The 17484-nt window shown below is 40.6% G+C and overlaps 1 protein-coding gene across 4 annotated transcripts in view; it reads right to left on the bottom strand.

Moving 5' to 3' along the window:
- Positions 1–17484, bottom strand: part of LOC140187344 (uncharacterized) — a 184558-nt gene that overhangs the window by 143203 nt on the left and 23871 nt on the right. The gene's annotated exons all lie outside the window — the stretch shown is intronic.

Below are 17484 nucleotides of genomic sequence, written 5' to 3'. Positions count from 1 at the left end.
CTCCTTCATCTAAATCATTGATATACATTGGATTGCCTTTTGACAGAATGCTGCTATTAAAGACTACCAAATGTTTTTAAAATGTATCTGATAGTTATATCTTATAAACACTTCAAAAGAGATGGAAATTTTAAAAGGCCATTTAATATACAGGAAATCAGTTAAACATAAATGAAAATAGTGAAAAATGACAAATCTTTCATTTTTTCAATTAATGACTACAACCCCATTCCATATCCATTCCTCAGTGTCACTTTTTGCATGTGCCAAGGAAAACGACACCAGAGCTGGCTGTGTTCCACTTGAATCCTTCATGCTGAATTGGGCGCTGGTCCCCAGAGGAACTTTGTTTCATTCGGCTACATTCATGTGCATGGTTGAATGACAATTAAACTTGAATTTGATAAAGCTGAGCTATAGGTGTACGTTCTCATGCTTTGCTGCTGGATTCATTGGCTGGTTCAGCAGTGGAACTGGAAGACTGGTATCTGAAATCCAGTTTGTCTGTTTGGTGTAATGCGGAAGTGGAAGTCCAATACAATCTGATCCACAAGAATGCGGCTGCTAGCAAGTTTTGAAAGAATCATGAGCAAAAGCCAAATAGATACAAATACATTTAGGTTTTGCTGGAACTGAAAGATTGAGTGTGGAAAAAATAAGCAGTCACTTTCTTTTATTTACTGATGAATGATGACCATTCTGATTTGTTGTACATATAGTTCATTTGGCAAGTTGCTTTAGGGAAAAAAGTCAAGTGGAAAGTTTGTTATCAATGTGAGCCTGTTTTTTCTACTCACATATCTTTTTCATACAGGAAAGGGCAAAAAAAGGAGAGAGACTTCCAATAACACCCCGCCTTCCACTGCTTCAAATAATCCCAAAGCTGTTGACAACAAATGAGAAGTGTGGTCAGTGTTACTAACCACAGTGACCTAGCATCAGTATAATAATAAGATATCTGATTTTATGATATTGACTGAATGGCCAAGATATGGAGTAAATGCCTTAGTTTGAAACTGAATAGATGCCCTGCAGGACTGATTAAGCTGTGGGCACGTCTGCTGTGGCTGAGAACAAAGGGCACCTTGGTTTAATCTGTCACCCAGAAACTGACACCACTGACAGTGCAGCACTCCTTCCCTCCCTCTGGACTGAAATGTCAGTCTAGATACATTGAACTTGTCTCTACAGCACAAAACTCACAACCTTGTGGGAGGCTGACTGACATATAGCCCTTATAATTTACTTTTCACTTCCACTAATCTCTTCAATTTCCTTGTATATTATCCACAAGCCTTTCAGGTCCAGTTTAATCGCAGTGGATAAGCATCCCTTCCAGATACCTAGTGCATTACACGACAGATCTCCCACGGCAATGACATTGTATACTCTGCGGCATTCTAATACAAAAATAGAGCGTAGAACATAGAACAGTACAGCAAAGGGACAGGCCATTCAGCCCACAATATCAGTGTCAAACACCATGCTAAATTAAACTAAATCTCTGCCTGTTCGTTCCATTCCCTGCAAATTAATTTTGTCCAACAACTTGTTACTTACCACTCCTGTGTCTGCAGACTGCAGTTAAGTCCTAAGCAGCTGCAAATACTAAGTGACCACTTTTGGACAGGAGATACCTAGTTTCTTTCCAATGGAACTCAACAAATATTAAACAATAATTTACTTAAACAGTAAAAGAAAATCACAGAATAGCTGGGCCAAAAATTGTGAACTTCACTGAGAAATTCAAGTATTTATATGGGGGATATTGAGAAGAAATGAACAACAAAGTTAAAAAGAAAATCACAGGAAAAAATGAAAAAATATTTAGAGGTGACTAGTGCATTCAATGTCAAGCAACAGTGAAGGCATTGTCAGAGACAAGGCAACATTTATATATTAGACTAATAGTTAGGGCTGGGATATGGATATGGGTTGGAGCCAGTGGGGAAGGAGGAGTCCATGTAACACACACAAAATACCAAAAGAACTCAGCAGGCCAGGCAGCATCTATCAAAAACAGTAAACAGTCAATGTTTCAGCGAGACCCTTCACTAGTCCTGATCAAGGGTCTCAACACGAAATGTCAACTGTTTACTCTTTTCCATAGATGCTACTTGGCCTACTGAGTTCCTCCAGCATTTTGTGTGTGTTGCTTTGGATTACCAGCATCTGCAAAGCTTCTCATGTTTGCAAAGAGTTCACACATTTCCTTTTCTCCAGTGGATGAAAGATATCTTTCACATCCACCCACTGAAGGTTCAAGGTAGAAACGATGAAATATATACTCAAATGAAGTAAGAAATATATATGGACATTCAAAGAATATAGCTACATAGGAACATGGAGAGTCAAGAGATTAAATCAGTGTTCTAATTCATTTCGTTTATCTCAAGCAGATGATTGGCATCCTGAATTAGGATTACTCAAAGAGTGCTGAAAATACACCAAATATATACAGCCATACAGCGCTTAATGGAAATCAAGCACAAAATGACAGATGTTTGACAGATTCCAAGATTAGTGGATAAAATTTATGTCAATCTGAATGGTCCGTGAGTGTCAGGGAGCAGTAGTTAGTGCCACTGCTATTACAAGGGGAAAAGTTCTAGGCAAACTCAAAGTTTGTAAGGTGGATAAATCACCTGGACCAGATGCACTACATCCACAGTCTTCAGAGAGATTACGGCAGAGATAATGGATGCATTGATCATGATCTTTCAAGAATCACTTGATTCTGGGATAGTTCCAGGGGACTGGAAGATTGCAAATGTCACTCCACTCTTCAAGAATGGAGGAAGATAAAAGAAAGGAAATTATAAGTGAGTTAGCCTAACCTCAGTGGTTGGGAAAGTTCTGGGAGTCTATTATTAAGGATGAGATTTCAGGGTACTTGGAGATTAATGATAAGTCAAAGTCAGTATGGTTTCTGTGAAGGGAAATCTTGCCTGACAAATCTGTTATTCGAGGAAGAAACAATCTGGGTGGACAAAGGAGAAGCAGTGCATGTCATTTACTTGGATTTTCAGAAGGCATTTGATAAGGTGCCACACATGAGGATGCTTAACAAGATAAAATACTATGGTGTTACAGGAAAGATACTGGCATGGATAGCAGAATGACTGACAGACAGGAGGTAGCAAGTGGGAATAAAAGGGGCCTTTTCTGGTTGGTTGCCGGTGACTAGTAGCGTTCCTCAGGGGTCACTATGGAATCACTACTTTTCACATTGTTTGTCAATGATTTAGATTATGGAATTGATGGCTTTGTGGCAAAGTTTGCAGATGATACAAAGATAGGTGGAGGGTTAGGTAGTGCTGAAGAAGCAATGCAATTGCAGCAGGACTTACACAAATTGGAAGAACGGGCAAAAAAAAAGTGGCAGATGGAATACAGTGTAGGGAAATATATGATAATGCATTTTGATAATAGGAACAATAGTGCAGACTATTATCTAAATGAGAAGGTTCAAACATCAGAGGTGCAGAGGGACTTGGGAGTTCCTCGTGCAAGACTCCCAGAAGGTTAATTTACAGGATGAGTCTGTGGTAAAAAGGCAAATGCAATGTTGGCATTCGTTTCAAGGGGAATAGAATATAAAAGCAAGGAGATAATACTGAGCCTTTATAAGACACTAGTCAGGCCGCACTTGGAGTATTGTCAACACTTTTGTGCCCCATATCTCAAAAGGATGTGCTGTCCTTGGAGAGAGGCCAGAGGAGGTTCACAAGGATTATTCCAGGAATGAAGGGGTTAACATATGAGGAACATTTGACCTGTACACTCTGGAATTTAGAAGATTATGGGAGGATCTCATTGAAACCTACCGAATGTTGAAAGGACTAGATAAGGTGGACGTGGAGAGGATGTTTCCTCTGGTGGGGGTATCCAGAACTGGAGGGCACAGCCTCAAAATTGACAGGCAACCTTTTAGAACAGAGGTAAGAAGGCATTTTTTTTTTTAAGCCAGAGAGGAGTGAATCTGTGAAATGCTCTGCCTCAGATTGCGGTGGAAGCCTAGTCCATGGGTATATTGAAGGTGGAAGTTGATAATTTCCTGATCAGTCAGGACATCAAAGGATATGGCAAGAAGGCAGTTGTATGGGGTTGAGTGAGATCCAGGATCAGCCATGATGGAATTATGAAGTAGACTCGACGGGCTGAATGGCTTAATTCTGCCCCAGTGTAGCTGAGTACTCGCATACAACCAAGCACTTGGCACGCTTGCTTTTGTTAGTCGAGCGATTGACTTTAAATTATTTTGCAGCTGTGTAAAACTAGTTAAACCACATTTGGAGGTACACATTCAGTTCTGGTGGCTCCTCTACTGGAAGGATGTGGAGGCTTTGGAGACAGTGCAAGACGAGCTTTACCAGAATGCTGCCAAGATTAGAGGAGAGGTTGAACAAATGGTTGTTTTCTTCAGAGAGCAGAGGATAAAAGGAGACTGATAGTTTATAAAATTATAAAAAGCATAGACATCATGTATCCTTTTATCCAAGGTCAAAACGTCTAATACTAGAAAGCATGCATTCAAGGTGAGTGGGGGAAAATTCAAAGAAAATGTGCAGAGCAATTTTATTTAGATAAGGTGGCAAGTCACAAACACAAGAGATTCTGCAGATGCTGGAAACCCAGAGTGACACACACAAAATGCTGGAGTAACTCAGGACGACAGACAGCACCTAGGGAGATGAAGAAACAGTAATCATTTTGGGCTGAGACCTTTCATCATGACTGGAAAGGAAGAGAGAATAAACCAGAAAAAGGCAAAGGGAGGAGTACAAGCTGGCAGGTGATAGGTGAAACCAAGTGAGGGGGAAGTGGGGTTTGGAATAAAAAGCTGGGAGGTGATAGGTGGCAGAGATAAAAGGCTGAAGGAAGAAGAATTGGAGAGTACAGTAGATAATAGGAGAAAGGGAAAGAGGAGTACCGGGGGCATTAAGGGTAAGGTGAGGAAAAGAGAAGGGATTAAGAGTGGAGCCAAAATGGGGAATGGAAGTGAGATGCAGAAAGGGGAAGAAATTACCACAAATTAGAGAGATTGATGCTCATGCTGTTTGATAGGAAGCTAATGGAATAATGATGTGTTGCTCCTCCAAACTGAGTGTGACCTCATACTGGCAGTAGAAGAGACATGTACTGGCATGTCAGAAGGGGAATGGGAAGTAGAATTGAAATGGGTAGCACTGGAAATTCCAGCCTTTTGTGGTGGATAGAGCACTTGATGAATTGCGCCTCCCAACCACCCCCGCCCCCTCAACTCCACAAACTACATCAGGTCTCACTGATTTAGAGGAGGTTACACCAGATACAACTGATGTCCATGAGAGACTTGCAGGTAAAGCGTAGCCTTACCTGGAAGGATTGTTGAGGGAGGAAATGTCGGGGCAGGTGTGGCACTAGTTCTGCTTGCACAGGTAAGTGTCAGATGGGAGATTGGTGGGAAGGGATAAGGAAGTAATGTAGAGAGTGATCTCTGTGAAAAGCAGTGAGTGGGGAGGAGAGGTAAAGACATAGGATACCATTGTAGATGGTGTAAGTTATGGAGAATGATGCGCTGGATGGTAGCAGGTAAGGATAAGGGGAACCTTATTCCTGCTGTGGCAGTTAGAAAATGGGGTGAAGGCAGATTTGTAGGAAATGGAGGAGATGCGGGTGAGGACAGCATCAATTGTAGTGAAAGGGAAACCACATCATTGGAAGGGCATCTCAAATGTTCTGGAATGGAAAGCCTCATCCTGAGAACAGATGTAGTAGAAACAATGGAACCAAGAAAAGGGAATTGTATTTTTACAAGTAACAGGGTAGGAAAAGGTATAGTCAAGATAGCTGTGAGAGTCAGTAGGTCAATAAAAGATATCAGTAGATGGAGGAAGATCAAGCAAGGGAAGAGAGGTATCAGACATGGACTAAGTAAATTTGAGGGCATGGTGGAAATTGGAGGCAAAATTGATAAAATTGACGAGCTCACCATGGGTGCAGGAAGCAGCACCAATGCAATCATCAATGTAGCATAGAAAGAGCTGTGAAGAATCTGTGGATGCTTGGAATGTGCTGTCATGAATCATGCTGGAGGCAAATACAAAAGAGATGTTTTAGTGGCTCTCCACAGCACATGAATATTGAGAGAATGGAGGCATATGGATCATAAGTTTAATTAGGTGATATTTTAGCTTAATTCGTTCAGCACAACTGTTCAGCACAGGCTCTGTTCCTGTGCTGTACAGTTCTATATTCTAAGTTCACATGAACAATCCAGAGAGCAATACCATACTACAATGGTTGGCTTAAGTCCATGTTACTCATACCCTAGTCCTCTTTTCCGTACTCTGCGTTTGTTTGCAGGGCTAGGGAACTGTGGCTTACAAGAGAAGTTAAGAACTGCATAAAAGCTAAGGAAAGGGCATATAAGGTAGCAAAAATCAGTGGGATGTTGGATGATTGGAAAGCTTTTAAAATCCAACATTAACCAACTTTAAAAAGCTATAAAAAAAAAGGAAAAGATGAAATATAACAGCAAACTAGTCAATAGTATAAAGCAGAATACTAGAGGTTTTTTCAGTTATACAACGATTAAAAGCAAGGCAAGAGTTGATATTGGACCACTGGAAAATGATGCTGGTGAGGTTGTAATGGGGAACAAAAGAAGTGGCAGCTGAAAATAATAAGTACTTTAGTTCAATCTTCACTGTGGAAGACCCTAGCCAGAGGTCCGTGAGTGTCACCGAGCAGGAGTAAGTGCCATTGCTACTAGAAAGGAAAAAGTGCTAGGCAAACTCAAAGGTCACCTGGGCCACATGGACTAGATCCCAGAGTCCTAAGACAGGTTGCTGAAGAGATAACTGATGCTTTGTTTTTTTTTTAAATATAATTTTTATTGAGTTTTCAAAGTAATACAAGAGAAAAAAATATCTACCCTCCCCCCAATATATACTACTACCTAAAGAGAAAAGAAAAAAAAAGAAAAAAAAGAACCGACTGAATATTGGAAGGTTTCCACATGCTCCATGGGATTAAAAATAAATTTTATATATATTTGTTACTTTCCCCAAGGAACCAAGATCTTTATCATATCTAGAACATTACTTAGTTTCTCAACTCTCATAGTTCCCTGGGGAATCTCTTTGAACTTCACCATGTTGCTATTTGTTTCCCTCCCAATCATCCAGGCAAAAAGAAAACAAAAGATGAGATACAAAAAAACGAACAAAATACCCCCCCCCCCACTAATGTTGTGAATGAAAAGATACACAACACTATCCCCCCTCCATTGTGCGGGTCGTGGCTATTGCCACGTTGCACACATGAATAAGGTAGCGATTGGTCAGTGTTTCTTCCAGCTTCCCCGTAACAAAAAAATTGTATATATATAAAAAAAATTAATGTCATTATTCCCAACTAGTATTCCTCAAATTTTAACCTTTCTTTCCCTCCCTCATATGATTAATAATATATTTATATATTCATCCGCCAAAAATCCAACAGGCCTATTCCTTGATCCAGTCTTCATCTTCAATCCATCTCGCTCCCCTGGGTTTGTTCTTGTATCTGGTGAATATTCAAAGAATCTCGCACAAACTCCTCCGCTTTCCGGTAATCATCAAAAAATCTTTTTTCTCCAACAGTGAAAAAAATCTTCAAGGTTGTAGGATAACGCAATATAAAATTTCTTCCTTCTCTTCAAAAGTTCATAACTTATGTCAGGGTAGAAAATAATTTTCTCCCCTTCTATCATCAGTGGCCCTTTTCTCTTCTTGGCAGCTTGGACAGCCACCTGTAGAATCCTTTCTTTATCTTCAAATCTTAAGAATTTTATTAAAAGTGATCGTGGATATTGGTCATCTTGTGGTTTTGGTCTTAGGGCTCTATGTATCCGCTCAATTTCAATTGATCGATCTTCCTCTTTCATTTGCAAGGTTTTCGGGATCCACCTTTGAAAAAAATTCTATTGGATTATCTCCCTCTATACCTTCTTTAAGACCAACAATTTTCATGTTATTACGTCTACTAAAATTTTCCAACACGTCCACTTTCTCCAAGAGTCGATTTCTTTCCGTGTTCCAGACGAGCACATCATTTTCCGTTTTTTCGACTATCATTAATATGCTCCATTGTTCTTTCCATCTTCTGAAATTTCTTATCCATTTTATCCTGTCTTTTCATAGCTTTATCATAGCACATCTTCACATCTCTAAGCTCTGTTCTTAATTTTCTTAGTTCAGCCGTTAATTGCAAAAGCCTCTCTTATGTCTCCGTCATCTCCTTTACTTCTGGTTTCTTCCAGTTCTTTCTCCTCCTCTTCATCATCTGTATTCTCTGCAGAACCAATTCTGACTCTGAGTCACTTTCAGCTGCAGTGGCCGTCTGAAAGTCAAAATATACAACACCCACTGCATCCCCTTTATCTATCCTACTTATAATCTCCTCAAAGTATTCCAACAGGCTCATCAGGCAGGATTTTCCATTAAGGAAACCATGGAACACAGTACTATCTTGTCCTGTGTCACCAAGTACTCCAACACCTCATCCTCAACAACCACTGAGGTCAGGCTAACTGGTCTATAATTTCCTTTCTGCTGCCTTCCTCTTTCTTGAAGAGTGGAGTGACACTTGCAATTTTCCAGTCCTCGGCACCATGCCAGAGTCCAATGATTTTTGAAAGATCATTTCTAATGCCACCACAATCTCTAACGCTGCCTCCTTCAGAACCTTAGGGTGTAGTTCCTTTGGGCCAGGTGACTTATGCACCTTTAGGTCTTCCAGCTTTCTTGCAACCTTCTCTCTTGTAACAGTAACTGCACCCACTTTCCTCACACACTACAACATCAGGCATAGAGCTAATGTCTTCCACAGTGAAGACTGACACAAAATACTTATTTAGTTCATCAGCCATCTCCTTGTCCCCCGTTATTTTTTCTCCTGCCTCATTTTCTAGTGGTCCTATATCCGCCCTCATTTCTCTTTTATTTTTAACATACTTGAAAAAACTTTTATTATCCACTTTGATATTATTTGCTACCTTGCCTTTTCCCTTCTAATGATTTTTTTTAGTTGCTCACTGTAGGTTTTTAAAAACTTCCCAATCCTCTGTCTTCCCACTAGTTTTTGCTTTGTTGTATGTCCTTTCTTTTGCTTTTACAATAGTTTTGACATCCCTTGTCAGCCATGGTTGTACTCTTTTACCATTTGAGTATTTCTTAATTTTTGGAATACACATCCTGCAACTTCCTCATTTTTCCCAGAAACGCATGCTATTGCTGCTCTGCTGACATCCCTGCCAGCAGCACCTTCCAATTTACTATGGCCAACTCCTCTCTCATACCACTGTAATTTCCCTTACTACACTGAAATACTGCTACATCAGACTTTACTTTCTCCCTAGCAAATTTCAAGCTGAACACAATCATATTGTGATCACTGGTTCCTAAAAGTTCTTTTACCTTAAGCTCCCTAATCACCTCTGGTTCATTACATAACACCCAATCCAGTAATGCTGATCCCTTAGTAGGCTCAACAACAAAATGCTCTAAAAAGCTATCTCTTAGGCATTCAACAAACTCAACTCTCTTGAGATCCATTACCAGTCTGATTTTCCCAATCAACCTGCAAGGGTGCAGAGGAGATTTACAAGGATATTGCCTGGATTGGAGAGCATGCCTTATGAGAATAGGTTGAGTGAACTCAGCCTTTTCTCCCTGGAGCGACGGAGGATAAGAGGCGATCTGATAGGGGTGTACAAGATAATGAGAGGCATTGGTCGTGTGGATAGTCAGAGGCTTTTCCCCAGGGCTGAAATGGCTAGCACGAGAGGGCATAGTTTTAAGGTGCTTGGAAGTAGGTACACAGGAGATGTCAGGGGTAAGTTGTGTTGTTTTTTTTTAAACACAGAGAGTAGTGAGTGCGTGGAATGGGTTGCCGGCAGCGGTGGTGGAGGCGGAAACAATAAGGTCTTTTAACAGACTCCTGGACAGTTACATGGAGCTTAGAAAAATAGAGGGCTATGGGTAAAGCCTAGGTGGTTCTAAGGTAGGGACAAGTTCGGCACAGCTTTGTGGGCCAAAGGGCCTGTATTGTGCTGTAGGTTTTCTATGTTTCTATGTTAAAATCTCTCATGACTACCATAACGTTACCCTTTTGGATCGCCTTTTCTATTTCCAATTGTAACCTGTGTCCACCTCCCAGCCACGGTAGGGAGGCCTGTATATAATTGCGATCAATGTCCTTTTACCTTTGCAGTTTAACTCAACCCACAAGGATTCAACGTCTTCTGATCCTATGTCACACCTTTCTACTGATTTGATGCCATTCTTTACCAATACAGCCACACCACCTCCTCTGCCTACCTTCCTATCCCTCTGATATAATGTGTAACCCTGGACATTTGGCTCCCAACTACAACCATCCTTCAGCCACGATTCAGTGATGGCAACATCACACCTGGCAATCTGTAATAGTGTAACAAGATCATCCACCTAATCCCTTACACTACACACATTTAGCTATAACACCTTGAGTACTGCATTTGCTATCCTTTCTGATTCTGCATCCCTAATGATTTGATACTCAGCCTGTTGGCTGTAATTAAGCCCTTCCTAACAATCGGACTGCATGCTATCTTTACTTTTTTAACCATCCGTCCTCTCCTGAGCACCTTCACTCTGGTTCCCACCCCCCGCCCCGCCAAGTTAGCTTAAATCCTCCTCAATAGCTCCAACAAACCTGCCCACAAGAATATTGGTTCAGGTGCAATCCGTCACCTTTGAACAGGTCATACCTCCCTCAGAAGAGATCCCAATTATCCAAGAACCTGAAGCCCTGTCCCCTGCACCACCTTCTCAGCCACGCACTTATCTGCCAAATCATCCTGTTTCTACCCTCACTGGCGTGTGGCACAGACAGCAATCCAGAAATTACTACCCAGGAGATCTTGCTTCTCAGCTTTCTACCTAGCTCTCTAAATTCTCTTTTCAGGACCTCATTGCTTTTCCTTCCTATGTCATTGATACCAGTATGTACCAAGACATCTGGCTGCTCCCCCTCCCTCTCCAAAATGTTGTGGACGCGATCTGAGACATCCCTGACCCTGTCCTACTTGGATAGGCAGGAACTAATTAGGGATAGTCAGCTTGACTTTGCGCATGGTAGGTCAATTTTTCAAGTAAGTTACCAGAAAAGTTGATGAAGGCAAGGCAGAGGATATTGTCTGCATGGGCTTTAGCAAAGGTATTTGACAAGGTCCCACATGGGAGGCTGGTCAAGAAGGTTCAATTGTTTGGCATTCAAGATGAAGTAGTAATAGGATTCAACATTGGCTTTTTGGGAGAAGCCAGAGAGTGGTAATAGATGGATGTCTCTCTGACTGGAAGTCCATGACAAGTGGAATGCCACAGGGATCAATGCTAATTCAGTTGTTGTTTGTCATCAGGTGGATAGGGTAGTTAAGAAAGCTTATGGGGTGTTAGCTTTCATAAATCGAGGGATAGAGTTTAAGAGTCGCGATGTAATGATGCAGCTCTATAAAACTCTGGTTAGGCCACACTTGGAGTACTGTGTCCAGTTCTGGTCGCCTCGCTATAGGAAGGATGTGGAAGCATTGGAAAGGGTACAGAGGAGATTTACCAGGATGCTGCCTGGTTTAGAGAGTATGCATTCTGATCAGAGATTAAGGGAGCTAGGGCTTTACTCTTTGGAGAGAAGGAGTGGATAGAGTGGATAGCCAGCTCCTCTTCCCCAGGGCACCACTGCTCAATACAAGATGACATGGCTTTAAGGTAAGGGGTGGAAAGTTCAAGGGGGATATTAGAGGAAGGTTTTTTACTCAGAGAGTGGTTGGTGCGTGGAATGCAATGCCTCAGTCAGTGGTGGAGGCAGATACACTAGTGAAGTTTAAGAGACTACCGGACAGGTATATGGAGGAATTTAAGTTGGGGGCTTATAGGGGAGACAGGGTTTGAGGGTCGGCACAACATTGTGGGCTGAAGGGCCTGTACTGTGCTGTGATAATGTGATTAACTGGAGATTGGGGGTGTAGTAGACAGTGAGGAAGATTATCAGAGCTTGCTGTGGGATCTGAACCAGCTAGAAAAATAGTGTGAAAAATGGCAGAAGGAACTCAATGCAGACAAGTGTGAGGTATTGCACTTTGGTAGGACAGTCCAGGGTAGGTCTTACACAGTGAATAGTAGGGCACTGAGAAGTGTGGTAGAACAAATGAAGCTGGGAATGCAGGCCCATAATTCATCGAAAGTAGTGGCACAGGTAGATCCGATCATAAAGGAAGCTTTTGGCACATTGCCCTTCATAAATCAAAGTACTAAGTACAGGAGATGGATTATTATGTTGAAGTTGTATAAGGCATTGTTAAGGCCTAATTTGGAGTATTGTATGCAGTTTTAGTCATCTACCTACAGGAAAAATGTAAATAAAGTTGAAAGAGTACAGAGAAAACATACAAGATACTGCCAGGTCTAGAGTAGCTGAGTGATAAGGAAAGATTGAATAGGTTAGGACTTTATTGGAACGTAGAAGATAGGAGATTTGATAGAGATAAGCAAATTAAGAGAGGTATAGATGGGATACATGCAAGCAGGCTTGTCTCACTGAGGTTAGGTGGGACTACAACTAGAGGTCATGGGTTAAAGGTGAAATGGTAAAATGAGGGGAAACTTCTTCACTCTGAAGTCTGTGAGAGTGTGGAACCAGCTGCCAGCACAAGTGGTGCATGTCAGCTCAATTTCAGCATTTAAGAGAAGTTTAGACAGATCCATGGATGGTAGCTGTATGGAGGGCTTCAGTCCAGGCGCAGGTCAATGAGACTAAGCAGTTTAAAAGCTGAACATGGACTAGATGGTCAAATGGCCTGTTTCTGTGACGTATTTTTCCATGACTCTTTTAAAAAAAAGCAGAGGGAGTAAGAGTAAGTTAACATAGAAGGGAACCAAAAGACATAAATTAATGATGATTTAGGGAGAAATAGGACTAAATAAATAGATCTATACAGGCAAGTAAAGGTAATAAAATAGGTATCAAAACCAGTAATTTGTACGTCCAAAGAAGAGGACACTACCCAACTCATAGTAAATGATGGTCAGGATACTCTCACAAAAGGCAGGCAGATAGAGACTGATAAATCACAAAATCTAGCTGGAATGAATCTGGCTTAAGGATCAAAACTATTAAGTACTAGGCATAATCATCGACAGAATTGTTGGTGCACAGAACTAATAACTGTGGACAATTATGCCTAGTACTTCCCATTGAAATGACCTTGTTCTGCACTGGGCAGGTGGCTCAGTACTGGAAGATAACAAACTCAACCACAGCACCAGATTAACATTGATGAGGAAGCTACTAGAATATAATCAAGAACAAAATTACCTGCTCATTAGTTAAGTAAGGGAATAAAGAAAAACCAGTACATCTTCTTTAATTAAGAACAATTTGCTTTCAAATAACCTGATGAGTTTTTTTAAATGTAACAGTGGAGACTGATGAGGACAACATGTCCCAGATTTCAAAGGGTTTCTAATAAAGTGCCAGATCGTAAGCCTGTCAGCAAAATTAAAGCTTGTAGATTAAAGAGACAACAGCAACATGGCTGCAAAATTATCTTCAGAAAAGTATAGAGTCATGGTAAATACTTGCTTATTACTTTATTTGACATACATTTGTAACTTGGGATTTATACTCATAAAGAACAACTTTGAAATTTACAGAAGACGAGAAACAATAAATACTGTGAATAGCCTCCAAGAGGATTACAGACAGGCTGATGATTTAAACAGACACACTGCTGATGAAATTTAGAACAATAGAGAGTGGTGTAAATATAATACTACACATCAGCCAGGTAACACCATTCCTACTGTAAAGCACGGTGGAGGTAGCATCATGCTGTAGGGATGCTTTTCAGCAGCAGGGGCTGGAAATCTGGTCAGGATTGATAAAACAAATGAATACTGCTAAATACAGGGAGTTCCCAGAGAAAACCCTCTTAGCCTCTGCCAGAAAGCTTAAAATGTGGAGGAAGTTCATCTTTCAGCAAGACAATGACCCAAAGCACGCTTCAAATGAAGAAAATTGATGTCCTTGAGTAGTCCAAATGATTGACCTTAACCTGATTGAACATCTCCGGCAAGACCTCAAGATTACTGTCCACCATCGCTCCCAAACTAACATGGCACAGCTTGAGCAATTTTGCAAAGAGGAATGGGCAAATTTTGCTCTATCAGGTTTTGCAAAACCAATAGAGACTTATCCAAAAAAACTACTGGTTGTAATAGCTGCGAGAGGAGGTTCAACTAAGTACTGATCAAAAGGGGATGAATACTTTTGAATTACTGACATTTTTACTTTTTATGCTTTACAATTTTTTGGGGCTCTACTGTGAAAAAAGGAGAATGTGGTTCACAAATGAAACTTACCAGTTAAATTGACCAAAATACTGGTGGTAATACTCATTTATGTAAACAAAAGGCTGGGGGCTGAATACTTTTTCAAGGTACTGTATCACATTGTTTTAAGATTCTGCTGTATATAAATTGAATGCAACCATGTCTACACTTCAAAATGTATTTTATTCACTGTAAACCCCTTGGGATGTCTTTAGGTCAAATAAGACATAAATTGCTGAATTTTATTTACACATCATGGGCCTCCCACATGTATAATCAATTATCACATACCAACTCATTTGAGCTACTTTTCTGCAATGGACTCAGTGCATTGAGACCCCATCATGGAACACTGCTGTGTCAAAGACAGAAATTAGAGACAAAATCTTGTGAAAACTATTTGAGTTCCTTTTTTAAAAATTATTTTCAAAAGCCTTATAGTTTTAAAATTAGCACTGTTCAAAATTATTTACATTTACTTTAATGTTTTTGAAATGTTTAAAGTTTTATCACATAACTGACCACCAACAGAGAACATTGTGTCACGGGGCTTCAGAATACACTGCTTAAGACTTATTTGCCACTGAAAACAAATGCAATCCATTGGAGGCTTCAGGTGTAGAGGATCAATTGTCTGGCCATTGACATCCCAAAGAAAATTTACATGAGCTATAAATCTGGCACAATTTAGTGATATAACAGTTATAAGTTCTGATGTTTAGATTAAAATTAAATGAGGGGACATGTGCCATTTGGGAAGTGAGTTGTCTTTACGGCTGCTCAAATTATGACACATATGTCAACTCCAACTCAATATCACCTTCAGTTTCAGCTTACAGAAGAAATTAACTGGATTCCACAGAATAAGACAGATATGAATACATTTGGTACCAACACTGCTAATTTCAGGTAGAACACCATCAACAAGTGATTACCAGTGGAAAACTCAATTCACAAACGATGAGGAATGCGGAGAAAGAGAGCTAATTAAGGGATTTCTAGTCACAGGCTTTAAATGCCTGTAGATATTATATCTATGGAAACCATGGAATACAAGCTCTCTCCTCCTCACAAGAAATTGCCCAAGTAACAAATAGCAGCATCTAATACTCCCAGCACCATCAGATTTTTAAAAAGCTAAACTCCATTTAATAAAAAAATGTGGCCTGGCCATACTGCTCCACTAAATGGATGATTCACATATCTGTTTCAATTAGTATGTGGCTCCTTGCCCATACATTGCAAAACAATGTTAGAATTTGGTTTAATGTGATACTCAAAGCCCTTCGCTGGGGTGCAGGGTTGACGTATGCACTTTAACCCAGAATATTATCCCAGCGCATCTGTAGTTGTGAACTTCCCATGATTCAGAACATTTACAAAGGTGTGAATAAAGGGCCCGAAGGGTCAGTGGGGACTCAAGTCACCCCAACCCCAATTTATTCCAGCTGCTACCACCTGGGAAACAGTACCACAGCATAAAAGCCAGGACCAACAGGCTCCGGTACAGCTTCTTCCACCAGGACATCAGATTGACTAACTCACACTGATGTGAGTGTATTTCTATGTTACATTGACGGTTCTATTTATTATAAGTTATTATAAATTACTATGATTGCATATTTAGACAGAGACGTAATGTAAGGATTTTTACTCATCTATGTGAAGGATGTAAGAAATAAAGTCAATTTATTCATTCATTAAAATGTGCACAATATAAAACAGCCCTACAACAAGAGTTGCTTAATTAAATGTTAAAGAAATAACATCAGTCTCCAGCAAGTGTGAACAATAGACACCATCATATGGAATGTGGTTTGCGTACAACAGCAAATGCCATATTCAGGATAAACATGGCAGGTGAGAAACACAGAAACATAGAAAATAGGTGCAGGAGTAGGCCATTCGGCCCTTCAAGCCTGCACCGCCATTCAGTATGATCATGGCTGATCATCCAACTCAGAACCCTGTACCAGCCTTCCCCCCAATACCCCCGATCCCTTTAGCCACAAGGGCCATATCTAACTCCCTCTTAAATATAGCCAATGAACTGGCCTCAACTGTTTCCTGTGGTAGAAATTCCACAGATTCACCACTCTCTGTGTGAAGAAGTTTTTCCTAATCTCGGTCCTAAAAGGCTTCCCCTTTATCCTCAAACTGTGGCCCCTCGTTCTGGACTTTCCCAACATCGGGAACAATCTTCCTGCATCTAGCCTGTCCAATCTCTTTAGAATTTTATATGTTTCAATAAGATCCCCCCTCAATCTTCTAAATTTCAACGAGTACAAGCCTAGTTCATCCAGTCCTTCATCATATGAAAGTCCTGCCATCCCAGGAATCAATCTGGTGAACCTTCTTTGTACCTCTATGGCAAGGATGTCTTTACTCAGATTAGGGGACCAAAACTGCACACAATACTCCAGGGGTGGTCTCACCAAGGCCTTGTACAACTGCAGTGGAACCTCCCTGCTCCTGTACTCGAATCCTCTTGCTATGAATGCCAGCATACCATTCGCCTTTTTCACCGCCTGCTGTACCTGCATGCCCACTTTCAATGACTGGCGTATAATGACACCCAGGTCTCATTGCACCTCCCCTTTTCCTTAACAGTTTCCTTAAGAGAACTTAAGAGTTCACAAAATAAATGTTCGAACATGGCATGCATGTGTAGAAATGGCAGCATGTCTGATTTAAAAACTCCTGTTCATTAATTTCATTTAGTTCAAAGTAAGACTTATTATCAGAGTACATACACGTCACCACATACTATTCTGAGATTCCTTTTCCTGCGGGATTACTCAGCAAATCTGAAGAACAGTAACTGTAAACAGGATCAATGAACAACAAACCGCGCAAACGCAAATATTTGATGGCTGCAACACACTCAACAAATGTTGGGACAGAGTTAAAATAAGATTGAGAAGTGCACAGAATATTCAAGTAACACCGGTTTGGAAGACACCACATTAAGCAGGCTAATGACTGGGTATAAAAGTAGCATCCATCAAAGGCTCAGTCTTTGCAAGCAAGGATGGGTCGTGGCTCACCCCTTTGTGCCAAAATTCGTGAGAGAATTGTTAGTCAGTTC

Source organism: Mobula birostris, chromosome 24 (genome assembly GCF_030028105.1).
Source record: "Mobula birostris isolate sMobBir1 chromosome 24, sMobBir1.hap1, whole genome shotgun sequence".
NCBI classification, from domain to species: domain Eukaryota; kingdom Metazoa; phylum Chordata; class Chondrichthyes; order Myliobatiformes; family Myliobatidae; genus Mobula; species Mobula birostris.
This window is presented reverse-complemented; position numbering and strand designations above follow the sequence as displayed.